Source organism: Sarcophilus harrisii, chromosome 1 (genome assembly GCF_902635505.1).
Source record: "Sarcophilus harrisii chromosome 1, mSarHar1.11, whole genome shotgun sequence".
NCBI lineage: Eukaryota > Metazoa > Chordata > Mammalia > Dasyuromorphia > Dasyuridae > Sarcophilus > Sarcophilus harrisii.
In genome coordinates this window covers 296,536,234-296,563,949 of record NC_045426.1, presented here as the reverse complement: position 1 = coordinate 296,563,949, position 27,716 = coordinate 296,536,234, and the positions used below count along the sequence as shown (strand labels likewise).

The 27,716-nt window shown below is 33.3% G+C and overlaps 1 pseudogene; it reads right to left on the bottom strand.

The window, feature by feature from the left end:
• Positions 1–27,716, bottom strand: part of LOC116420453 — a 54,146-nt pseudogene that overhangs the window by 21,996 nt on the left and 4,434 nt on the right.

Sequence of the window (27,716 nt, the reverse complement as noted above, 5' to 3'; positions counted from 1 at the left end):
ACCTAGGGTATCTAATTTCAAATCCAGGATTCTTTCCATAAAACCATACTGTCTTTTCTTCCTACACCGTTACTATTAGGGATAATAAGGGAAAGAATTTGTGATTTTATATATATATGCATATATATATATACATATACATATATATAGATATAAATCTATATATCAATATATCAGCCAGCCAGCGTATCTTATTATTTGGTTTCTATCTTTAGTAGTATCTGAGTTATATGTAGTCAAGCTGTTTGTTGTTTTTTTTTTTGGTCTCTAAATACTACTTTCTTGTTTGAATTTCCTTAAATTCCCACAGACACTGAGCATTGAAATAAATTCACAGAAAAGGAAACTGGCTTGTAGACTTCTTCATTATAATTTTCTCAATTCAGTCAATTTCAGGGGAAATTTTGCTGGAAAAAATATTGGAAATTATTATGACCAAGTGGAAGCAGAAGGTAATTGCCAGGTTCAGGTCTATTCCCACATTTCTGTATATCATTTCAACTGACCTTGGTGACAGCTGGGTTTCACTGTAATTACATCTGCCAGAATACCCTATCTACCAGATTAGCTAGATGATCAGAATCATTATTTTCCAAACTGCTGAAGAATATTTGGAAAGAAGCATCATTAATCATTTAAATAAATCTGGCACAGCTACAAAATCCTTATCCTGCATTTAGATTTAATGTTAAATATAATTTTTAAACTATCAAAGTGTTCAATTGTACCTTATTTTGTTCAACAATCTCTATTTGGATTCTTTTTCTTTCTCCAAACCCCCCCTCCCCCCATTCAAAACTGTAACATTTGTTTCCCTTTTAAAGTACCCCTTTGTTTCTAATGTTTTATATGCATGGTGGTACTGTGGGAGACTTTGCTTCAAGAGGAGGCTGCAATATTTATTATCATTGCTTCACCCTTTCCATTGATCCATAGGATACACTGTTGCCAGATCAATCTTCTTAAAAAAAAATCAAGGCAATCCAAAACCTAGCTCTTGTCTATTGCTCCAACAATTTTGTAAACTATTCACCTAAATTAACCCTCTGGTACAGCCATAAGCTGGTCCACCAAATATGTTATATTTTCCAAACATGTGAGTCTTTGTGCCTTTACTCATCAGTTGTTTTTCTTCACTTGTATCTGTGCCTTTTCCTTCTTCATGTCCAGGCTACATCCCCCTTTTCTATTTGGCCTTTCCCTATCAATCTTGGTCTGAAGCAATCATTTTCATCTAATTCTGGTGTTCTTGTTCTTCTGATTCATTTGACACAGTACATATTGCCTTTTATTATACTTATTTTTTACGTATATTTTTATTATCGTCACAGGTGATGTCAGAAGAAAACAAGTTTATGACAGGATTAGTCAGGATGAAAGGGCTTCAACTATAAGACCAATGACCTTGTGAAGACCCATATTGTGGCCTATTGAGAGGCACTGGAGGACAGAGGAAGACTTGGGAGAATTAGGTTTGAATGTTGGGTGTAGTCTGATATTCTAACTACTTGATGGTGGACAAATCTGGACTTTGTTTTTCTCATCTATTAAAAAAAAAGGGGGATAATACTTGTATTACCTTCTTTTCTGAGTTATTCTAAAGAAGTTAGTTTTTAAAGCTTAAAATGAAAGATAAATATGTGCTGCTTTTATATTTTAGAAGGAACAAGTATTGTATAGGAATAGACTTAAAGTCTAGCCTCTTAGTATTTGCTCTGGAATAAAAGCTTTAAAGTTTTCTAAATTTCATTTTTCTTACCTGCATTATCCAGTTTACTGAGCTGTTAGGGATAGTAACTGGCACCTGTGATTTCATTTTTGGAAGTAACTCTTGCTTTCTACCAGTGAGAGTAGGCATCTTCTCTGCAACCTAGTCTTAGAGAAGTGTATAGAGGATTGGAGGGTAGGTGTCTTGCTCAGGGTCACCCAGCTTGTATGTGTTAGAAATAAGACTTGAATTCAAGACTTCCTGGCATTTTGCAAGCTACTACATTTGAAGAGAGAAAGTAACCAATAATAGGTAACAAGAATTAGTGTTTGACCTGTGTGATGGCTGAGGTGATTGTATGAGCTTCTCCAAGGGCAAAAATGGTTCCAAATATTCTTTAGGATAGACTCCAGGGAAGAAGAAAATGTGTCCAGGAACATATTATATAATATGTCCCTGATTTGCTATCTTGCCTTCTTAGGGTCTTAGGAGATTTTGTCTTGGGTGAGATCAGACCCTCTTATTTTGGTTGAGCTGAGAGCTTATCTTGCTCTCATTTTCTACATTGTCTGGTATATTTTAATTTGTAATGTCTCTAATTTGTTATTTGCAGATAAATAGATTTACTGGCTATTTTATATTTATGATATTCTTTTATGTAACCAGCATTTGATAGGGAGAGCCAACCCCAAGGATGTAAGCTAAGGACTAGCAATTAGGGAAGCAGAATTTGTTCTGAACCAAAATGGTACCCCTATATACCCTTAGGGAACCAGGAAGAACCAGGCAGAGAGAATTCTCTTCTGAGACTCCTCTTGAAACTTTAAGGAAGGAGGAAGTACCTAGCCATAACCTTTCTCTTACTCCCCTGAAAATAATGGTCTCTTTTGGAAAGGGGAGGATGAAATTCTGGACCTCTCTATCAGTGTTAGACACCAATCTCATGTCTACATATTTAAACAACTCATTTAGATACAAATCTGACCTGTGCTTGTGTTCTTTCTTTTCAGTTAGCAAGCCTTTTGCAGAGTACTTGACACACAAAAAAACTTAATAATTGTTGATGATAGTAAGTTTTCAAATTATATTAGTGTTTGTGCCTGTGAAAAACATGTTTTCTTGTATGACAATAGTATCCTTTATTCTTGATAGTGTTATGCCACAGTTCTTCAGGTTCTCTGGCATTACAGTAGCTGTTCAGCAAACTTTATATGTGGGCAGTTCATTAAAGAACAATGATTATCTATCTGAGGGAGGAAAGTGTTCCATTCTTCCATTCAGTCTTTTTATATTTTCTTTAAATGATAAAATTTAAAAACAAACATAAAACAAAACCTACATCATTTGGAATACATGCCCAGGTCCCCTCAGAAATAGAAACTCAAAGCAAACTAGATCAGAACATTTATTGCTATAAAGACTGTCTTTATATATGTTTCTGAGGGGTAAATGTAAAACAAATCTGATGCAAATTTCTGATTTATGATGTGTTTTTGCCACTGACTATATATAAATTGATTTAGCTGTGCCAGTGGCTCTGTGATCTCTTTGATGGAGGATGTTACCTTAAACAATAAAGATCATAACTACTCATACTTTTGCTCATTCTGTACCTAGATATTTAAACTTTAGAAATGATTGTATATTTGCAAACAAATATTCAGTGTGTTCTGCTATCTTGGGAATGTAAGCTCCCATAGGGAAGGGATTATGTAATGTATTAGTGCTGGGGACACTTTGTGAGAGCAAAGTGTCTTTTCTCAACCCATGAAAAGCAATTGTTATATCCCCTGGGGCTCGATGAAAGCTAGCTAGCTGTTTGTTCTTTAAACACAGATTGCTCCAACCAGGAACCTATATACAATTTTTCCTTTTGACTACTTCTCCCCACTCAAAAAACAAAAAACAAACTTAAAACACATTATTAGATCTGAAGTGGTTTTATGGGAATAGGAATGAGAATGGCTCAAGATTGTCAGGCAAATCATGAAAGCATCTTATTTCCTGCCTGTTCTTGGTGGGGTAGAGGGTGGGATGTCATCCTTGAAGCACTTTTACTATTAACTCTAGTGGATCCCCATGCATAGAAGTGTGTCATTAAATATGAATTTTTTTGATTCCTTTTGTTTTTATATTGTATTTATTTCTAGTGGTATTATAGTATATCTCCCTTTCAGTGAACTTTTTCTTTGAAAGAAAGAAAACAAAAAACTTTGGCAAATCCAACCAGCCCATTTACTTCATCAGAATGTATATACAACATTCTTCACCCATAGCCTCTCACTTCTCCAGAAAAAGGAGGGCATGAGATCATAAATGTAGACTTGGAAAGAACCTGAGAGAGCTTTTAGTCTAGCCTCCTCATTTTACAGGGGAGAAAACTGATGCCTAAAATGATTAAATGAGTTGCTCCAAATTACACAGGTAGTTAAACAACAAAGGTGGGATTTGAACTTGGGTTCTCAAATGCTGAATCCACTGTTCTTTTCATTGTATCATGCTGTCTCTCCCAGAGTCCAGTTTACTTGTTATAATTATGTCATATTCAATTGTATTTTATTAATTTTCCATTTATATTGGTATAAATTTTGCTTACTTCCTTTGCATCAATTCAATGTCATTCCATATTTATCTAAATTCTTCTCATTTTCTGTTTCCGCCACACTTATGTTCCACAATTTGTTTAGCTATTCCTTATTCAATAATTACCTAATTCCCACTGATTTTATACTATAAAAATTTGATGAACATTTTGGTTCATATGAGATAAATTTTGATTTTGACATCCTTGTAGGATAGTGAGATCTCTGGATCAAAGTAGTATAGACATTTTAGAAACATCCCACCTCATCCCCTGAAAAAGTCTAAATTGTTTTCCAGAATGAATCAATTCATAGCTTTGTCAACAGTATTGATGCCATTTGAGTGGTCTAGATTCCTGGTGGTCTAAGGGTTAGTGGCTATAAGAGAGTTATTAAGAATCCCCATTAAATCGGATGCAGGTCCTAGGAGTGACAGAATTCACTCATTCCCGAATATTAGTTGCAAAATGAAAGTTTATGTTAGATAGAAATCAGTTTACCCAGACACTTTTATAGTGGCAGATCTATGGAAAATAAAGTTTTGCACTGACAATGCAGTTCTCAGTGGACAGAAAGTCCTGGCAGCTAAGTAAGCTTACCGAGGTCCATCTGGAAAGACTTTAGTTGATGAAAGCTCATTATATTGGTTGTCTTGGTGGGGGTTGGGAAACCCAAGCAGATCAGAGCCAGTGGGGGTTGGGAGAGCCCAAGTTGGCTCAGATCCACTAGGGGCTGGGACAAGCCCGGATTGGGTCTCCTATCAGAATTCAAAGGGATGCTTTTGACCAGGATTTGTAATTGAATCAAAGGCTCTGCCATCCTGAACTGGGGAGGATATGCCTCAGCCAAGAGGGGCTGGGAATCTGAAAGGAAACACAGATCAATCTGAAAGGAATCACAAATCAATAGGAAATACAGTTTCTTAAAGGGACCCCAACTCACTTCAGTATTATTAATGTGCTTAGCTTTTTGTAGCCCCTCCAACACTGACTTTTGCCATTGTTGCTTTTCTGGATGAAACATCAGAGTTGTTTTGGATTTTTTATTAATTTGAAGCATTTTTCTTTCCTTCTTTCCTGCAATTGGGGTTAAGTGACTTGTCCAGGGTCATACAGCTAGGAAGTGTTAAGTGTCTGAAGTCAGGTCCTCCTGATTTCAGGGCTGGTGCTCTATCCACTCCACCACCTTGTTTGAAGCAATTTTCAATTTTTTAAAAAATAATTTATAATTTTTCTGAGAACTATTTTCCCCTTTGTCCTTGGAACATTGATATAACAGTTTTAACATTTCATATGATCACAATTGTCTTTTATTTTACATGATCTTCTCAATTAAAAAAAATTCTCCCCCTAATCATAATTAAAGAAAGGAGAGAGAGAGAGAAATATGAATATCTTATGTCAGAGAGAGAGAGAGAGAAATATGAATATCTTATGTCAGAGAGAGAGAGAGAGAGAAATATGAATATCTTATGTCAGAGAGAGAGAGAGAGAGATATGAATATCTTATGTCAGAGAGAGAAGAGAGAGAGAGATATGAATATCTTATATCGGGGTGAAGTGATTTGCCTAACACTACAGTGTCTGAGGCTGGGTGTGAACTTAAATCTTTCTGTCTCCAGGATCACCACTCTACACACTGTACCATCTAGGTATTCTAAAGATACATTTATCTGTTTTTCTCCCCTCTTCACTTTAAATAAAATTTTCTTTTATGTACAAATTGAATATTCATTTCAAACATTAATGCTCATCTCAATCTATTTCTTTTTTCAGTTATTTGGATGGGGAAAGGAGTCCTTTTATCATGTTCTTTAGCATTTTTTTTGGCTGAAGTAGGTTCTTAGGTTTATCAGTTTGTTTCATTCTGATTCATGTTTTTCTAGTCCCTTTTACTAATCAATTTCCATTTTGTACCAAAAAGATTTTTTAAAATTCTTGTTACTTTATAATATAATTTGAATTCCAGATGTAGTGGTCCTCCTAGAAGGAGAGAGAATATCTACTCACCCCTCCCCCTATTACTTCACTTTAAATTGTAGACTTTTTGTGATTCATAAATTCTTCTATTTCATCTTTGTGTATCTAACCCTATAAAGATTGCTATAGCACAAAATATGCTAATTACTTTAGTGGCAGTATCACTTTTGTTGTATAGCATGGCTTAACTGAGCAATGAATATTCCTCCAATTGTTCCTTTGTTTATATAAAGGGTTTTATTATTGTACTTATACAAGTCATGAATATGCCTTGGAAGACAGATATTTTCTGAGTTTGTAGTTAATTTAACCCTGCTTTCACAGTTGATCATTCCTCCTCGTTTTGTTATTATGAAAAATATTTGCTTTTGTGGATTTGTATGAATTGCATTGTTTTTTGCATTCTATTTTATTGATTTATTATTTATTTTACTGAGGTTAGCAATTATTTCATATTGTTTCTTTACTGATTCTTTGAAATTTTTCAAATAAGCAATTATGACCATTTGTTTAAAATGGAAATATTTTCATTTTTTCTGCTATTGTTTATGCTTTTGATTTCTTTCATATGCTTCCAACTCCTGGAGCAAGTACCCATTATGTGACAGAAAGTCCCGAGAAAACTGGAAAGCAATGTATGGATTGACATCTCAGATCTATATGTATAGATTAACATCTCAGACCAAGATATGCTTCAAATGGATATGTGATAAATTTTAAAAATCTTATCAAATCATATAAACAAATCGGAGGAACAAGGAAGATATTTTCTTTTTCAGAAGAATGAATATAGAAGATCATAAAAGACAAAATGGACAATTTAGATTGGATAAGATTAAAAAGGTTTTACACAAATTAAAATAATGAAGGTAAAATTAGAAGGGAAATAGTTAAGTGGAAAAATATTTCCAGCAAATTTTTCTGGTAAGAAAAAAAATCCAAAATATATGTGGAACTGATTCAAATTTATAAAATGGAATTTATTTCCCAATAGATAAATGATGAATCTAAGCTATCAGTCATATGAGAAAAAAAGAAACAAATAAAAGTAATTAATAAGAGAAATGCAAATTAAAGTTACTGGGTACTATTTCATACAGATCAGATTGAAAGGGCTGCAGAAGAGAAGAATTTATAATGGATTGTTGATGAAGCTGTAAAGTAGTTTAAAGGGAACAAAACCACAACAATTTGAAACTATTCTTTAAAACTCACTAAACCTTGCACCTATGACTGAGAGAGATATTACTAGTCGGCTAATATGAAAGAGAGATCAGAGAAAGAGTATGAGAACCTCTATGTTTTAAGAAACTTTTTTTTTTTTTTTTGGTGGCAAGGAACTGGAAACTAATGTTGTATCCATCATCTGGGGAAGTGGCTGGAACAATTATGATATATTAATATAATGAGTTATCTTTGTACTTTAAAGAAATGGACAGTTTTATAGAAAGTTGGGAAGAATTCAAGGCAAAAACAAAAGAACATTTTATTCAATGAAAAAGTTATATTGTTATAACATTGAAAAATTCAAGAACTCTGATTATTGGAGTGAGCAACTATGATTCCAAAGGACCAGTGATGAATCATGTTACTAACTTTCTGACAGATATACTTGATTCAAAGTGCAGAAGTAGACATAGTCATTGTGGATATTTGTTTTGCCTTATTTTGTATATTTATCATAAAGGTTTTTTTTTTCTCTTCTTTTTTTAAACCTGGGATGAATAGGAATAGATTCAAAGAAAAAGGAAAAGGAAAAGAACAGTATGTAAGGCCAGAAGAAATCACAGATAGGAAGGAATGCTTTGAATCTCTACATTGTAAATTAGCTATATACTGCAAAATAAAAGTAATGGAAAGTCTCAGTCTCATACACAGTTCTTTCCTTCTGTTCTACAATGTTTATGGAAATAATATTTTTTTGTGTGTACTTTGTAATTTTAGAAAAAATGTCTTTCTCTTATCTTACTGCTGTTGCTAGTATTTCTGGACCTCTGCCAAAAAATAAGGCCTGGAAAATGCTTCCTTGTTTTATCCTCTTCCTTATTAGGAAATTTTCTAGTGTTCTTGCATTGCAAATAATTCTAGCTTTTGGTTTTAGATAAAATAGTTAAAAGTAGTAAAATGATTTTTATATGTTTTTTTTAGCATAAATGAGAGTTGCATTTTTGTGAAAAAATTTGTCTCTATTAAAGTAGTGATGTGGTTTTGGCTGTTTTTGTTTGTAATATGATTATGTTGCATTGTTAATGTTGAGCTCATGCAAACCCTGCTAAAAATTCATCTTGATTATAATGAATATATTTTTAATCTGTTATCTTTTAGCTAGGATTTTATTTGAAATATTTATATTCATGTTCATTAATGATATTGAATTCTAGTTCTTTCCATGCTTTTGCTCCATGGTTTAGGTATTAAGACCCTATTTTTCCCATAAAAAGCTTTATGAATGTTTTATGAATTATTGAGAATATGTGAAATATAGGTATTAATTGTTCTTTAAATATTTTGTAGAATTCATCTGTAAATCTTTTTGGACCATGATTAGCTTTTGCCAACCTTTGGTACTCATGACATTTTCCAGTTTCACTTTCTGAGATTGAGAGTTTTTTTAAGAAAAATCTATTTTATATTTTGTTGGACATTTTGTATTTTTGTAGATAATCACTAATTTCCTCTAAATTATTTATTTTATCAATATATGACTGTTTCCTAATAGTCTGATTAATTTATGCTTTAGAAAGATGATTTTCATCTCAAATATTGAGTCAGAGTTCTTTTTTTGTTATATTTTCAAAGAACTAGCTTTTAGTTTTGTTCTCTAGTTCTCTAATCTTTTAAAAATTGTTCCTCCAGTTTTTTTTAGGATTTCTTCTTTTGTACTTTGGTGTTTCTATTTTTTAAAAAAATTGCATAGTTTATTTTTCATATTTTTCTGTTTTGTTAATGCTTTCAAATTATATATATGTGTGTGAATATGCATTCACACACACATTTATATGTATGTGTGTGTATTTCGTATGAGGGCCAATTTAACGCAAACTCTCAAAATGTTAATTTATTGTAGTAACATTATCATTCTTTTACATAGTTTTAAATTTGTCCATGATTTATTCTTTGAGAAGTTCATTATTTAGTATATCATTATGTCTCCTTTGTAGGTCTATATTTTTTATAGATATAAAGAGAAAGGGGGAGAAAAAAGGAGGAGAGGATTACTTTTTAATTTAATTTAATTTTATTATTATTATTATTATTTTAGAAAGCAAAAAGCTGGGGAAAATTTTTTACTGCCAGTATTTCTGATTATGACTCATTTCTTTCTTTCTTTCTTTTTAATTTAGCTTCTTATTTACAAAATATATGCATGGGTAATTTGTCATCATTGACAATTGCAAAACCTTTTGTCCCAATTTTCCCCCTTCTTCCCCCCCCACACCTTCCCCCAGATGGCAGGTTGACCAATACATGTTAAATATGTTAAAGTATAAATTAAATACAATATATGTATACATGTCCAAACAGTTATTTTGCTGTACAAAGAGAATTGGACTTTGAAATATTGTACAATTAGCCTGTGAAGGAAATTTAAAATGCAGGCATACAAAAATAGAAGGGATTGGGAATTCTGTGTAATGGTTTACAGTCATCTTCCAGAGTTCTTTCGGTGGGTGTAGCTGGTTCAATTAAGTACTGCTCTATTGGAATTGCTTTTGTTTATCTCATTGTTGAAGATGGCCACGTCCATCAGAATTGATCATCATATAGTATTGTTGTTGAAGTATATAATGATCTCCTGGTCCTGCTCATTTCACTCAGCATCAGTTCATCCAGGCCTTTCTGAAGTCATCCTGCTGGTCATTTCTTACAGAATAATAATATTCCATAATATTCATATACCACAATTTGTTCAGACATTCTCCAATTGATGGGCACCCATTCAGTTTCCAGTTTCTGGCCACTACAAAGAGGACTGCCACAAACATTCTTGCATATACAGTCCCTTTCCCTTCTTTAAAATCTCTTTGGGATATAAGCCTAGTAGTAACACTGCTGGATCAAAGGGTATGCATAGTTTGATAACTTTTTGAGCATAGTTCCAAATTGCTCTCCAGAATGGCTGGATGTATTCACAATTCCACCAACAATGTATCAGTGTCCCAGTTTTCCCACATCCCTTCCAACATTCCTCATTATCTTATCCTGTCATTCTAGCCAATCTGACAGGTGTGTAGTGGTATCTCAGAATTTGCATTTCCCTGATTAATAATGACTTGGAGCATCTTTTCATATGGCTAGAAATAGTTTCAATTTCTTCGTCTGAGAATTGTCTGTTCATATCCTTTGACCGTTTATCAATTGCTTGATTTCTTATAAATTAGAGTCAATCGAGAGGATTACTTTTATTGTGTTTTTGTCTATAAAGGAAATCTTTAATGTTTTTGCCTTTTTTTGTTTGTTTGTTTTGTTGCTGAGGAAGCAGTTGGGATTGTGACTTGCCCAGGGTCACACAGCTAGGAAGTGTTAAGTGTCTGAGACCAGATTTGAACTAACCTGACTTCAGCTCTAACCACTGTGTTACCTAGCTGCCCCATATTTTTGCCTTTTTTACATTTATAATTTTGTGTTCTAGCTCTTGGTCTTTTTTTTTAAGGTACCATATGTGTAGAGAAATATGAATATTCTTTAATGTATATACCGACTAGCAACAGAAATTTCAGATCTAACTTCTTCAACAAGCTATTTTATAGTTTATCTTTGTTTATATATCTGTTAGATTTCTCTAGCTCTCAAAGAACATTAGAGTATTATATAATTTTTGCATTACTAGCTATTCCTTTTTTCACTTTATGTAGCATTTCTGTATGGTTTTGGATGCTGTGCCTTTTTGGCATATGCATTTAGCACTGATTTTATTTGTATCTATGAAATGTTTAAACATCGTGTAGTTTTCCTATTTACCTCTTAATTCTATGGAATTTTATTTTTGCTTTGTCTAATGTAATCATCTGCAACACCTTTCTTAGATCTGGTAAATGTTAAATTATGTCCCAGATTTTCATTTTTATTCTGCCTTCATTTTTAGATATATTTCTTTTATATATCAAATTGTTGAATTTTGCTTTCTTATCCATTCTGTTTTTCTCTTTTATTTTGTTTTGTTGAGTTGTTTAATCTTAGATTCTTAAACTGTGATTTCCAACCCCACATGGGGTTTTCTAACTGAATGTAAGAGTTGCAAAATTTTGATTTATTTTTAGTAAATGTTTGATTTGTATACATGTATTATATGCCTATATACCCGAGTTCATGTAAAAATGTCTTGAGTGAAAAGAGAGCATGAGTAGAAAGTTTGACTCTTGTTTATTTCATTCTCATTTAAAGATTTACTTGTATTTTCCTCCACGTATTACTTTCTCATTCTTTTTAAATCCCATTTTTCTTTTAAATCAGCACTTTATTCCCGTAAATTTTCTCCCCCATTTTGTTGCTAATCTATTCCACAAAATTCCTTTTAAAAAAAATTTACCTGCTCCATTCTAAATTCTTGGATTTACTTAAATTATTAATTTCCTTATTTATGTAGTTTCTGCCAATCCTTTTTACCTTTCCCTTTTCCCTTAGAAGCATATTTTCAGGGCTCTTCTTACAGGGATTTGGAAGTATTCCAGTTGGAATTCTACTTATAGCCAGAATCTCCAGACTTGCTCTTCTTCTTTACTAAATGATAAAAAATTTCTTGAATGGAGACAGAACTAATTTTCCTCTTTTATTTATTCCACCTATCATCTATCAGTATGGAAAAGAACCAAGTGATCAAATGAACCCAAATTCAACTCTTGTCTCTGCAACTTTGGACAAATGTCTTATCTTTCTAGGACTCAATTTCCTTTGTAAAATGAAGGGAGGTTGATTAGATGACCTTGAATGTCTTTTGCAGTTCTGAATCTATGATTATCTATTCAGAAAATCTCTATCCTGTTTGGGTGCTATTCAGACCTAAGGAACCTATCAAATTTTCGCCTTACTTGAACTTTTCGGGAAGACCAATATATTCTTGCATAGAAGATGACAAACTTTTTGTTTGGCTGACCTCTCCAGCAGTATTTATCAAAAAGAAAAAGAAATGACCAAAGATTGAATGGTTTTACCTAAAGTACCCATTAAAATATTAAAGTATCAGTATTCTACTGAGTTACACTTTTGTCTCTAGGTGCTGCAATTTCATGTTGAGCTAAGGAGTAGTAGGGATAGTGATTCAAAATTACTCTTTCTCTCAAACACTTCAGTTTTCAGATAGCTGAAAACAATCTTCCAATGAAGACTCAAAGAGCCTACCCATAATCCATTATTTAACTAGCAATTGAACAAGTGCATGGTTTTCTGTAAAACTTGGTATTGAGCACAAACTGACATAATAACATCTGATTTGTTTATCAGTAGAATGGCTTCATTCATTGTGTTCTAGAAAGAAGTAATTTTAGAGAAGTTGGTAGTAGCAGTGATTAGAGAGGCAACATGGAGAGAGTGATGGACTTGGAATCACAAATATTAATTATTAATATTAACTTTGTGTTGCTGTGCAAGTCACTTCTATCTCAGTTTCCATATTTGGAAAATGAGAATATTGTGTTTCTTACTTCACAAGGCTGTTTTGAATACCACATGCACTAATGAATCTTACTTGCTTTACAAAACTTTAAGTTGCCATTTTAATGTTTTGGTAAAAATAGGAGGAAAAGGAAAAAAAATATTGTTATATCAATTCATTTGACTCTAGCACCTAAGAAAACCAAATCACTTGGAATTGCTTAGGAAGTTCTGAGGTTTTTTTTTGTTTTGTTTTTACTAGGATAAACCAGCATTCTGGAAAACCCCACTGATGCTTCAAGAGAGGCAAAGTAGCATAATGGAAAGGGAATTAGCCTTGAAGACAGGAAAACCTGGATTCTAGTTCAGCTTCTGACACATACTGATTGTGTGATCCTGAGTAAGTTATTTAACTTTTTAGGTTCCCAGGTGACTCTTTAAAACTTTAAGTTGAAGAGAAGATCCTGACCTGCATTGGTAGAGGAAATTTCTCATCCAGGGAATTCCCTGTGCCAGAGAAATCACAAATCGTGACCCTAATGTTGATTCAAGGTCTCTTTTTCTCCATCAGTCTTTACGTGCTGAAGAAAATACTTCCTACTTTTAAAGTAAGTGGGGAAAGAGGACTAATCACACCATCTTGGTATTTTATGGGCTTTTGACAGATGGGGGGTGGGAATCAATTTGATTTTCAGTTGCATGTACAATTCAACTTTTTGAATGGTCCCTGTCTATAATTTGGATGAGGTAGGGGGCCTATCCTTACCAGGTACTTAGAATTAGTGCATTTTCTTCAAACATCTGCTGTCTTGCTCCCAGGATGGCTCACAGCCAATATGAGTCAAAAGAAGTTTGGAGAAAAGAAGTGATTTAGAAAAGATGTTAGAAAGCACCACTTAATTAACAGCCTGATTAGGGAAGTATTTATGGATAAATTATAGAAAAATCCTCTTCAGCTTTTTCTTTTCCTTAATGGGGGGAACAGAAAGAAATTTGACCTTCATATGGATCTTTCCTGAAGTTAAAGAAACAATTGTATTAGGAATAACAGTGGTTTTGGTATATGCATGTGTTTTATGTCATTCTTTTGTGTCCAGGAATTGGAGTTTTCCAGTGGTTAATTCTGAACAGAAGTACACATAAATGCTTGTGTAATACCTGTCTCTTGGTTGTCAGAGAGCATTTGAAAATTTGATAGGTCACAACATAAAATTTGGAACTGAGTGACAAATAAAAAAGTCCCTTAATCCAGTTCCTCCTAATGAATGAGTAACTTTGATAACATGCCTGACAAATAATCACCTGATTTATGCTTAAATATCTTCAGTGATGGAAAATAACTGTCTTCTGATATTTCCCATTCCATTTTTTTAGAAACTGTCTTTTTCCTTCTCCCCCCACCCAATCCTGAGTACAAATCAACCTTCTTGTAACTTTTATCCATTACATCTAAAACCCTTCCTGAGTTTGAATCTCTCTGTTTCCTCCAAATAGTTCTCACATGATGCAGCTTCTACTCTTTTTGCCATCCCAGATGCCCTTAAATTTGTCATTCAATGCCTTTTTAAAATATATAATGATCAGAACTACATAGTCATGGTCTGATGTTAGAATATAGTACAATAGAACCCTATTTCATTCAGCAAGCACATGTTAAATACCTACTACTGGAATATTAAAAAAAAAAGATTAAAAGGAAATGGTCTCTAGATTCATGGAAGTTATTTTAATTGGGGTAGGTGGGAGGAGTAGACAAAAGATTCACAGATAAGTAAACAAAAACCTAATAAATTACTTTATTTTTCTTTTGTATGTCAACAAATGTGAACCTTGAGTCCAAAGAGATGGAGGTGAGAAACCTTGCTCAAGGTTCTGAATTAAGGATAAATCTCCTAACTCTAGTGTCTAGTGATTATCAGAACAAAGAGTTCAGAAAACGATTACAGTGTCTTTTGTCCCATCATCTGGTATTCCCAAATGCCACTCTTATCACAAGATGTTTTCTGCACATTTCTCTTACTCTTCCCTCTACCCTCCAAAGAAAAAGTGTGGGAGGGTTTGATTAAGGGGAGAAATATTTAGGAAGTAAGAGGTATAAAACTATGGTGCTTTCTATCTCTTCACTAATGGCTATAACCTTGCTTCCTCAGACCATACACATGGACCTGAAAAAAATAATTAAAGAGAGAAAGTTAAAGGATACTGATATTTTCATGCTTCATTAGCTATAGGGGAAGAGGGTCAGGAGGAACCCCTTTTTTAATATGGAAAAGGCACCCTGATAATAGGGAGCAAGCAATGTGGTATTTTACTTCTACTGATCTAGTTTTAGATATTGAGATATATTATGTGTGTCAATGAATAGAGAGCCATCTTCAGGAAATCCTGGACTTAAGGAGCAGTGGCAATTATGGGGAATTCATTTAATTTCACAATGTACTAGGTAACTCCCTAAGAATATAAATTACAAAGTACATGTAAGTCTTCTCTAGTAAAGTTTCTTCACTGGGAATTCCTTTTGCCAATGAAATCACAGATCTCTTCTAAAACAAAATCAAGACTTTGAAATTTAAATCTTTGTCTAGTCAACTGCTTTCTAGCTGTTTTTCCTTACTCCTTAAATTAAAAAAAAAAAGTCAATTGTACCACTGTAGGACTTCCACTTGATGGACTTTTCCCATTTTTCCAAGCAGTTTGGTTTTGTTTATGGATGTTAATTTAAACATCTGATTTCCTAGGTATTTATACCATATATAAAACCTGCTATTTACTATTTACATCTTCATCTAAATCATTGATAAAAATCTTGACTAGAATAGGACCAATTAACAGCTTTGTGGAGTTCCATTAGAGACTACTTTGATGGCTGAACTTGAACCATTCATCATCATCATCATCATCATCATCATCATCATCATCATCATTATTTTTTTTTGAGGAGGTAGGACCCTGGTAAATTAAATCTGATAAATTAAAGTTAACTATAGCCATCTAATTCTCCCAGACTTGAAAGACAGCATGAGCTTATCAACTTCTCTACTAATTCAGACATATTTAATGCTATAAATAAAACAATTTTGCCCTCATATGACTAAATCTTAATTAATCCATACTGGCTAATAATGATTGCTCTTTTTCTAAATACTAAAGAGTCATTCCTTCCATCTCTTTGGTGTTCCATTATAGTACTTTTTTCTCTTCTAGGCATAGACATCAAACTTACTAGCTTTTAGTTTGAATTCTCTAACTTTCTTTTGGGGGAAGAAGAGGAATCAAGACAACATTTGCCTGTGTCCATTCTTATAGTGCTGTCATTCTCCTTGATTCTTCAGATATTGTAGAAAGCATTTCAGCAATCTCATTTGCAAGTTTTTTCGATATATTATAGTCTGATAAGGTCAAGCTTAAGCTTATCAGAGACAGGTGGCTATTATAAAGCCTTCTTTTCACTTACCTTGATGATCAACTGTAGTAGTATTAGGTTTAGATGTACTGATTCTCTTTGGTTGTATTTGTTTTCCAAAGGCTGTGCTTCTCCACAGGTTAAAAAAAAAATCTGAACAGGAAACAAACCAGAAAGTATGGATGGAAACTAGTGTTTTAAAACAATCATTATAACAAAACAGTTTATGAGTACTTGTTGTTCATAATGTTTATATAATCTTTATTGAAGGTGGTGCTCTGATTTTTCTGTATGAATGTATCATCAGCAAAATCAGTCAATTAATTGACTTTCATTTCTAGTTAGATGGCAAAGTAGAGTACCTGGAGTCAGGAAGATTCATCTTTCTGAGTTCATATCTGGCCTCAGATACTTACTGTGTGACCCTAGACAAGTCATTTAACTCTGCCTGTTTGCCTTGATTTCTCATTTGTACATCTGTAAAATGAGGTGGAGAGGAAATGGCAAATCACTCCAGTATCTTTTTCAAGAAAACACCTTATGGAGTCACAAAGAATTAGGCATGGTTGAAAAATAATTGAACAATAACTATCCTTTGGAATGATGGATGAATGGGTTCAAATACATTGTTCTAAATTGAGGATGGAAAAAGGCCAAGATCTCCCACTGCATATGGGCCATTGCCAATTGTTCTGACTTATATATCTTGCCACTCCTGATAACTCTAGAGAGTACAGAGTGAGTTTGATGACTTTGCACATCTCTGCCTCACTTAAATCCAATTTACTTGCAAATCAAGATATCACCCTTTTCATGCCATTGCTCTTCTTTGGTAGTGGGGACAAAGTATGAACAATAACAAAATGAAGATAAGAGTGACTTGGGACTTTCCAAGAAGTTAATCCCTTAATGATGTTAACCCTTGTCTTTTCTGGAAGGATGATCCTGGAATAAATTTTTCAAAAGTGAAAACCAGGCATATCTTCAAATATAACAATCATTTTAGGCTTATAGTTTTTGTTTCTTTTCAAGAAGGTAAAAAAAAAAGTGTATAAAATATTTTTTGGTTAAATAAAGCATTTTTCCCTGTCAAAACAAATAGATTCTGAAAGCCTTTGTTACAATTTGCAATATGTATGTGTGCACAACACACATACACACATATGTATATACAAATAGCTCTGGCATCAGCTTTGGTCTTTCCCCTCCTGTATTCCCCATGTTGACCTGAGCAGCCTAGTGAGTTTATAGAATTTTGACTTTAAGCTCCATAATTTAAGTGTCCCTTAAGTGGTTAATAGCTGTTATCTGAAGCTAGTACCAAGACCAAAGTCCACATAATAAAAAAAGTAGGTTGTATTCTATAAAAAATCCACAGAAAATCTACAATATGATTAAAGGGAATGTCTTGAGCATCTCACAAAGGGGAGAGGGAGGGAACTACCACGTGTTTTGAGTTACCACACTTTGCCACATATATTTTCCAAGCTTGAGCCCATTTTCTCTTGGTTTCTATATGGTGAGAAAGTTTGTGTCAATTGTACCAACTACAATCTACTATAACTAATTAGATCTGGCTACCTAATTCTTAGTTGAAAATAGGTTAGGGGAGAAGTACTTTAGTGGGATTTGTAAGCTATATAACATTAAAAAATAACCCTGTCTCCATTGTGCCATCTTGATGCCAAGATATTAAAGCAGATATTTATATAGTTTATGTAAATCAACCTTATTACTACCATATCATACTTTGTATGTTCTTACCCTCAACTCTGCTTAGTATAGTGCAGAGCACATAGTAGATGTTTAATAAATATTTACTGACCTGAACCCCTCAGGGCTATCTTTAGAACCCCAAGAGATTTAGAGTGGCTAGTCTCCTCTCAGAGAAAGTTTTCCAGACTGTGCTTAAGTTAGACTGAAGGAAAATAAAAGGGTATATGAGATACTATTGCTTCTCTCTCCCCAGCCCCCACTAAAATAAAAGTATCTTTAAATTCAGGACTAGTGGGAGGAGGGTTAACATCAACCTAGCTTAACCTTCTATCTCCTTGATAAATGTACTTAAGTATTTGAAAGGACACAATGAAATTAGAAACCTTCAATTGATTTAATTAAGTAACTGAAATTAATGAGTGTATGTGTGTTGCCTGCAGTTAGAGATTGCACATTTAACAGTTAAAGAAAGTAAGCAATCAATATAGCTTTTGGGATTAGGTTTCTTTTTCACTCCAGCATTGGAATTTGTCTATAAACAATTGGTTTTATTAAGGGAATGTTCAATTTTACAAGAAAGAAATCTATTTAAATTAAAAAAGTGGATTGAATTTTCAAGATCTACCATTGATAAGCTATTGTCAGGTAGGAGTGATCTCATCAGAATCAGAAATTGTAAACATAATACTATACCTTTTCCTTTACCAATCAGATTAGACATAGGGTCAGAGATTTAGAGCAAAATGGGACCTCCTTTAGTCCTTTTCCCATCCTGTCCATTTGTGTTTTGGGGCTCATTTTACAGATGAGGAACTGAGACAAACAGGGTTAAATGACTTGCCCAGAAAGTTAGTGTCTGAAGCTGGATTTGACTCCAGATTCTAATCCACTGTTCTATTTAGCTCCCATGGAAGGGACCTTAACATTCAGCTAATGCCAAGAACATGCTCTTCATTTTATAAATGATGAAATTGAATCTCAGGTGAAATTATCTGTCTATGGTCTAGTGGTGCCTACCTCTTGGGATTATTGTAATAATATAAGTGGAAGAAGTGAGGACAAAGGTAGGTAGCAGAGTGGATGAAGTTCTGGTTCTGGAGTCAGAAAGATCTGAGTTCAAATCTGGCCTCAAACACTAACTGTGTGAATCTGGGTAAGACACTTAAACTTTGCCTTCTCAGTTTATTCATCTCTAAAAGGAGCTGGAGAAGGATATGGGGTCTCCAAAATTGGACATGATTTAACAAAAATATTCTACCTCTAGATTATCTTTTTTTTTTCTTCCTCATGATACTAATGTTTCAGGAGATCTTTTTTTTTTTTTTTTTTTTTTTTTTTGCTTTCTTTCAGGTTTCTTTCATCATGTTTTTTCAGATTTGTTTGTGGGTTCAGTGTGGTAAGAAGTAGTGATTCGTGAATGGTCAAAAGAAAAAATTTAGTATTTTCTGTTTCATTAGCTTTGCAAAAAATTTGATCATTTATTTCCACATTTATCAAATACCGAAGTGATGTTATTGTGCACTCCAGAGAATATTAGCAATTAATAATTGGGTGCTTATACTATTCATAACACCTAATTTTGAGCAGATTTTGTTTTCTTTGCCTACTCTTAATTTTTGATATTTAACCAGGGTTTAGTGAGGTTTTTAAATAGATAAAATAAGCATTTGTCAATCCTTTGAAGATGATATACTAATTTATATATTGGAACTTCATAGCTTAATGGTACCTGAGAAGTCATCTAACCCAATTACTTCATTTTACAGGTGAAGAAACTGAGTCACAAAAATGAGTTGCATAAAGTCACCCTAGAACCAGGCTTTAAACTATTTCTGCTATATCACATTTCCTTCACTTACTTGCTGCTGTGGGGAAAGGGGTTTGAGAGATATGAAGAAAATCCATAGGTTACCTCTAGAAGAAATTACCATATTGTACACCACTAGTGGAATGTTTCCTGGAATAACAGCAGAACTATTATCTAATACTACTCTTCTTCATGTACTCTGTCTTCCAAGTAAATTGTCATTAATTTTTACTTCTTCTTTATTATCATTTCTTTCCCCATTCTAGGCTTTTGCTCAGGCAGAATGGATTACCACCATTTCTGCTTGTAGAAGGTCTTCCTGTTAAGTCCTTCCAATTAGGTGCTACCTTGACTATATCTCATGACTTTAATTTAGAAGATTTTTCCTTATAGCTGACAAAAATTGCTGTGATTCCTTAGAAATAATAACCGTAGAAATAAAAGTGGTGACATATCTTTCTGTTTCTGACCTACCATATACCCAAATTTCATCACCTTTGAGCAGTGCAGTATATTTTGAATTCTAGGACCTCAAGCAAAATATGAAGTGAGGCCTTTACATTTTTAAAAAGTTAATTTGTTTATTTACTAATTTATTTTTTACTGAATGCCATGAAAAGGGCCTCTTTCCTTTTTAGTATCCTCACTTGTAATTTGGTTGGTAAGAAGTATCTACATCTACAACTCATTTGTTTGTATGCCAATGTGACACTGAGACCCTCATTATACTCTAGTGACTCTGGCCTTATTTTACCCACATCCAGTACAGCCTGTGGACACTTAATGAAATGGTTTAAATTACAGGGTTATGCAGGCCATTACCCTAAGTCATCAAAACAGCAATTAACTCATCAGCCATGTTATTGGACCAGCTGTTTGTCTGAGACACTATATTAGAATCCAAACTACAGTATGTTTTGTCCCGCCTAAGAATGAGCTTTCATGAGGCAGAACTAAATGATGGTTAGGCCCTATCATAAGGAGAAAGGTAATGAAAGATTTTTGTTTGATGGCAGAGAGGTAAAAAGGGGAAACCTTAGGGCTTAAATTTACAACTACTAATTATAGATAAAAACCCATTGTCTTGGTGGGGATTCATAATGTAGAACATTGCATGTGATATCTTTTTTTTTCTTTTTTTTAGTACATTGATTAGATTTGCTTTTTTTCTCTTATATTTATTTTAAAAGTATTTTTTTCTTTATTAGGTATGGATCCTTAGGAAGGTAGAGGGCAGAAAAAAGGAAATTCTAGCTGATGTGAAAATCAAAGATATCAATAAAATGTACTTTTAAAAAACAGAACATCCATTGTATTTTTTGTTACTTTGATCTTACCTTGAAGTAACTAGAACGTAAAAGGATTTATAATAGTTAGGTATGTTCAAGGGTAAAGTTAGCCTTTTTGACTACAAAAGTTAGAATTTTGGTACATCCTGCTTCTTTTCCCTGAGCATTTTCAGATATATTTTGTTTTGTACAATAATTTCATTCCTAAAGAGTTGTGTGGAAATTTAATTTTCATAACCATATTCCTAGATTAAAAAGTATTCATGCAGTGCCATGAAAGCAGTTATAGGTATCTTATCTGAATTTTTCATCTCATGGTGTTCTGACCACAATTAGTATTTACTAAATATTTCTTTAATTGGTAGAGGCCTTGCGATGAAACCAAAGAGCTGGACTTGGCCCTAGGAAGGCTTGGCTAAGTATGTGTCTTGCTCCTGACTCATACTAGTTGTAAGATCCTGGTAATGTCAGTTAACCTTTCAGTGTTCCAGGAAGCTCTCCAAAAATATAAGAGAAGGTGCTTACTAAATTTTAAGTGGAAATTTCTTCATCTAGGGAGTTCCTTATAGCATGAGAGGACAGAATCAGTCATTTCCTTTGTTGTTATTCAATAGATCTTTTTTTTTTTTTTACATTTTAAAATTATGATTAATTACCTAGTTTTTTAGCTTGATAAGTTTGGTTTCCAATATTCATTATTTTTTTGTTTGTTTTTTTGTCTTTCAGGCATTTGGGGTTGTCAGCATCTCTGAGGCCAAATTTGAACTAAGGTGCTCTTGATTTGAGGGCCAGTACTGTTTCTATTGTGTCATCTTGCTGCCTCTCATGGTTTCCCCTCATGTCTTTTTAAATCAGGGATCTTCTATTCTTCACTAATAAAGATTCAAAGGCCACAAAACATATATTTAACTAAATAGAGAAAAAGCAAAAAGTAAAGAACAGGATATAGTTGATGCATAATATTTAGAATGCATATGTATTATTAATTTCAAAATCTATTATGTTATTACTATAGTTTTGGATAATCAAAATACTTTTTCCTTCTCCTCCCCAACCCCAACACCTACAGATCTATTTGGGGCCTAGTAAATTAATTCTTGCATCATAAAAATATAGAGTTTTCCACTATCTTTATACAAAGTAAAACATTTTGAGATAATGTTGGGTATTGTCTTTAAAAAACACTAAACTTTCAAAGTAAATTATAGTCTAATATTTGAGGAATGATGCATCTGATATTTATCATCCTCCTTTGAAAATTTGCAGATAAAATTTTATCATTAAATGTTTGTTCTAATGGCTTGTTGTTCAGTTTTATCTGACTTTCTGTGACTCCTTGTGTAGTTTTCTTAGCAAACATATTGGAGTATCTTGCCATTTTCTTCTCTGGCTCTCCTCCCCTCCTCTCTTTTTTAAATAATAGCTTTTTATTTTCTAAATATATGCAAATATAATTTTCACCATTCACCCTTGCAAAACTTTGTATTTCAAATTTTTTCTCCCTCCACCGCCTCCCCTAGATGTAGAAGGTCTCAGATAATGTGGGAATTCTGGGCTGACAATGTCTGGTTTGGGTGCCCACCTCCCTTTGGTGTCTCTTACCCTTCCTGAGAAGTCAAGGGGAGCTTGACCACTTGTGCTCTACTTGAAGCAAGGAATACTTACAGTAAAGAGAGGCATTTACATATCAATAGCATGGTGCTTATAGTTAGCACTTGCTCAGTATGATGGAGTGATTTTCTAGTTGGCACATGCTTAGTGTGCTGTAATGATGTAATCATACTGAGGAATTTAAGGGCTGAGAGGACTGGAAATGAAGACACTCCATCTTTGACCATTCTGGTGTCTCCTGCCTCCTTCACTCCTTTACTAAGACGAAGGCTGATCTTGAGATTCTCCAGAGAGCTATTCTAGACATTACAGCTAGATAGCAAGTAATCCAATGTATGTTAAACATATGCAGTTCTCCTATACATATTTCTACAATTATCATATTATACAAGAAAGATCAAAAAATTGAGAAAGAAAACAAAAAGTAAGCAAACAACAAAAAAAGATGAAAATACTATGTTATGATCCACATTTAGTTTCCATAGTCCAATTTTTTGGATGCACATGGTTCTCTCCATCACAAGTCTATTGGCATTGGCCTGAATAATCTCATTGTTGAAAAACATCCATCTCCATCAGAATTGATTGTTGCATAATTTTGTTGTTGTTGTGTACAGTGTTCTCTTGATTCTATTCATTTCATGTAGCATGAATTTATCTCTGTTTTTCTTAAGTATTTCCAAATCTTGTGAATATGCTACCACTACAAGACTTATCTTATATATTTACAGTTAACAAGAGACATCAGGACCTGTCCCCATTGTTCATAGGAGAAAACTACAACTCAGTAAAAGCAAGTCATCTATGTCAGGTCACACAAGGAGTAAAGGAGAAGGCCTATAGTTTGAACCCAAGTTCTTGGACCAGCTCCAGTGCTATTTCCTCCTTCTAAATGTATGCTTGTATTATTTTCTTTTCCAGCATTGCCCAGGAGGAAAAAAAAATTAAGAATTAATTGTAGAAAGGACATTTTTAATCCTGTCAATTTAGATAATGATTCAAGCCTTCTGTTGAATCCTTCTTATTTTCCTTGCAATCACTCAGATAAAGTCCATTTCTGTTACTACTAAATGCTTTATTACATGTGAGAAACAAAAACAGAAGTTTTTTTTTTCACTTGTGACTGAATCCAACTTAGTCTTGTATTTGAGATTTTATTCACTGATTTTACAATGCATTAAACTTTTATTAATTATATACTTTATATATAGCATCATGTTGAATGCTGGAAGCAAGAGAAGAGGGAATACAAAATTCAGATAAGACATATAATCATAAGATCAAGGCTCAACAGCTGGAAGGCTTAAGAAACAGATTGAGGCCTATTGAGGTTTTACATAGGTAGTAAGCATCAGAAATAAGATTTAGTGGTTTGTAGAAACTCTTTTTGTAGTGGCAAGGAACTAGAAACTGAGTGGATGCCCCTCCATTGGAGAATAGCTGAATAAATTATGTTATATAAATGTAATGAAATATCATTGTTCTATAAGAAATGATGAGCAGGCTGATTTCAGAAAAATCTAGAACTAATATGAACTAATGCTGAGTGAAGTGAACATTGTACACACCAACAACAAGATTATGTGATAATCAACTGGGATGGACTTGACTCTTTTCAACCATGAGGAAATTTAAGGCAATTTCAATAGACTTGTAATAGAACCATTCACATCCAGAGAGAAGATGATTACATATGGATCAAAGTATTTTCACTTTTGTTGTTGTTTGCTTTTTTTTCCCTTTCTTTTTCAGCTTTTCCCCTTTTGTTCTGATATTTCTTACACATCATGATAAATGTGGAAATATGTTCAGAAGAATTGCACGTGTTTAATCTAAATATATGTAAATATTGGTGTCTAGAGGAGAGGAGGGGGGATAAGGAAAAAATTGGAACACAAAGTTTTGCAAAGGTGAATATTAAATTTTTGTATTTTGAAAAATAAAGTTATTATTTTTAAAAAATAAAGAAATATGATTTGAACCTATATTCTCAGAATCCCAGCTTCTAGCAGGGAGACAAGGCAGCAACATAGATGACACAGTATTTCATAATAAAGACACTAGAGACAAAGCATGGGATGAATAGAGAACTGGACTCAAGTTGTGAAGATTTAAATGTATTGCTTAGTTTTTGGAACATTAATTTGCGTAACCTTAAAAATTTATTCCACTTCTTGATGTTTCAGGCAATTTTTGAAGTCTCTAAGTTATTAAACAGTTACCAATATTCTTTGGCAGAGGAAGTTTTTTCATCTGGAAACTCTATGCTGTTTAATTAAAGGTCTAGACTCTTCCCTTCTACTCTCAATCCCTAAAAGGAAAATAGTCTCAAAACTTTCTACCTGAATCCTTGAGGGAATTCTCTTCCCACTTGTGGTACTATTCTTTCCTGCTAGATCATCATCTTTTAAGGCCTTTAAAATTCAACTATAGTTTATATTATTAACCTTGATGAACTTGATATTCAAACCAAAACAATCTACTCACTGTTCTCTGAACTTAGTACTGAATTTCTCAACTTACTTTGTGTTTATATAGGCTTTCCCCCCATACCTGGAATGAATTTTCTCCTCAGTTGCACCTATTAGAATCCCTGGCTGCTCTGGAGACTTTGCTTATGTGCCACTTTTAATGGGAAGCCTTCATTGATCAGCTTAATCCTTGGTGTATCTTCTCACTCCTCAAGTAGTCATAAATATATAGTTACATGTTACATGTAAATGGAAAGAAAATGTTTTAAAATAACTTCACATGTACTTACTCAATGAGGGGAGGAGTGGGAAGGAGAAAAGAGAGAGAAACTGGAATTCAAAATTTTAAAAACAAATGTTAAAAAATGCTTTCCATGTAACTAGGGGAAAAAATAAAACACCAAACATAATTAAATTAAATTAATTATGTATTATTTAAATAAATTGAATAAGTAAATGTAAATTTAATTAAAAATTAAAGAAAATAAAAAAAAAACAAAGTGGGGAAAAACATGTAAATGGAGAATATAAGCTTCTTATGGGAATGTTCTGTTTACTTTTTTTCTTTGGTCTATGTATCTCTAGCTCTGACACCTTTATTTATTTATTTTTTATTAAACTTCCTGACTGTATGTGTGGGCTTAGTGCTGAAGGACTCATGATTTGGGAACAACACAAAACTTGAGTTTTAAAGGCAAACGGTGAAAACAAGCAATTGATGCATAGGAAGCTTTTTACAATGATAAGGTGAACAAGACCAATGAAGCACCTAATATTACAGCAGCCACTCTGCAAACTTGCATGTATTGCACTTCTCACTTTTTTCTCTACTCTGCAAAACCAAGAATGTGCAGAGTTGGTAACAGGAAAATGAAAATGAAGTTACTAATAAGATACTGTGAATTCTTTCACAAAAAGTTTAATTGAATATGGAAGATTGATTATATTATGTCCTTAAAAAAATGCTTGGTAAATTGAACTGGAAGTTTTTTTTTCTTTTTAATAAAGAAACTAGTCCTGGGCTTTAAATAATAGAAAAGAAACCAGATATGAGAAGGAAAGAAATTATTCTAGGCATAAACAGCAAACTGAGCATACATACACAGATACACACATACAAGTGAATACAGAAAACTATGTTGTCTTGGTTTTTTTTTTTTTTTTTTTTTTTTGTTATTGGAGTCCAAATGCAGATTGAAGTCTATTTTTTAATTATAGTTTTTAATTTACAAGATATATTCATGGGTAATTTTCAGCATTGACCATTGCAAAACCTTTTCTTACAATATTTCCCCTCCTCCCCCTCCACTTCCTCTCAGATGCCAGGTAGACCAATACATGTTAAATATGTTAAAGTATATGTTAAATACAATATATGTATACCTATCCATACAGTTATTTTGCTGCATAAGAAGAATCGGATTTTGAAATAATGTACCATTAACCTGTGAAGGAAATAAAAAATGCAGGCAGACAAAAACAGAGGAATTGGAAATGCTATGTAGTGGTTCACACTCATTTCCCAGAGTTCTTTTGCTGGGTGTAGCGGGGTCTATTCATTATGGAACAAATGGAACTGATTTGGTTCATCTCATTGTTGAAGAGGCTACATCCATCAGAATTGGTCATCATATAGTATTATTCTTGAAGTTATAATGATCCTGCTCATTTCACTCAGCATCAGTTCATCTAAACTCTCCAGGCTTTTCTGAAATCATCCAGCTGGTCATTTCTTACAGAACAATAATATTCCATAATATTCATATGCCATAATTTATTCAGCCATTCTCCAATTGATGAGCATCCACTCAGTTTCCATTTTCTGGCAACTGTAAAGAGGGCTGCCACAAACAATTTTGTACATACAGGTCCCTTTCCTTTCTTTAAAATCTCTTTGGGATATAAGCCCAGTAGTAACACTGCTGGATCAAAGGATATGCACAGTTTGATAACTTTTTGAGCATAGGTCCAAATCGCTCTCCAGAATGGCTGGATGTATTCACAATTACACCAACAATGTATCAGTGTCCTAGTTTTCCCACATCCACTCCAACATTCAGCATTATCTTTTCCTGTCATCTTAGCCAATCTGACAGGTATGTAGTGGTATATTAGAGTTGTCTTAATTTGCATGACTTGGAACATCTTTTCATATGGCTAGAAATAGTTTCAATTTCTTCATCTGAAAAATGTTCATATCCTTTGACCATTTATCAGTTGGAGAATGGCTTGATTTCTTGTAAATTAGAGTCAATTCTCTATATATTTTGGAAATGGCCTTTATTAGAACCTTTGACTGTAAAAATGTTTTCCAGTTTATTGTTTCCCTTGTCTGCATTAGTTTTGTTTGTACAAAAGCTTTTCAATTTGATATAATCAAATTTTTCTATTTTGTGATCAATAATGATCTCTAGTTCTTCTTTGGTCACAAATTCCTTCCTCCTCCACAGGTCTGAGAGGTAAACTATCTTATGTTCTTTTAATTTATTCATAATCTTATTCTTTATGCCTAGGTCATAAACCCATTTTGACCTTATCTTGGTATACAGTGTTAAGTAT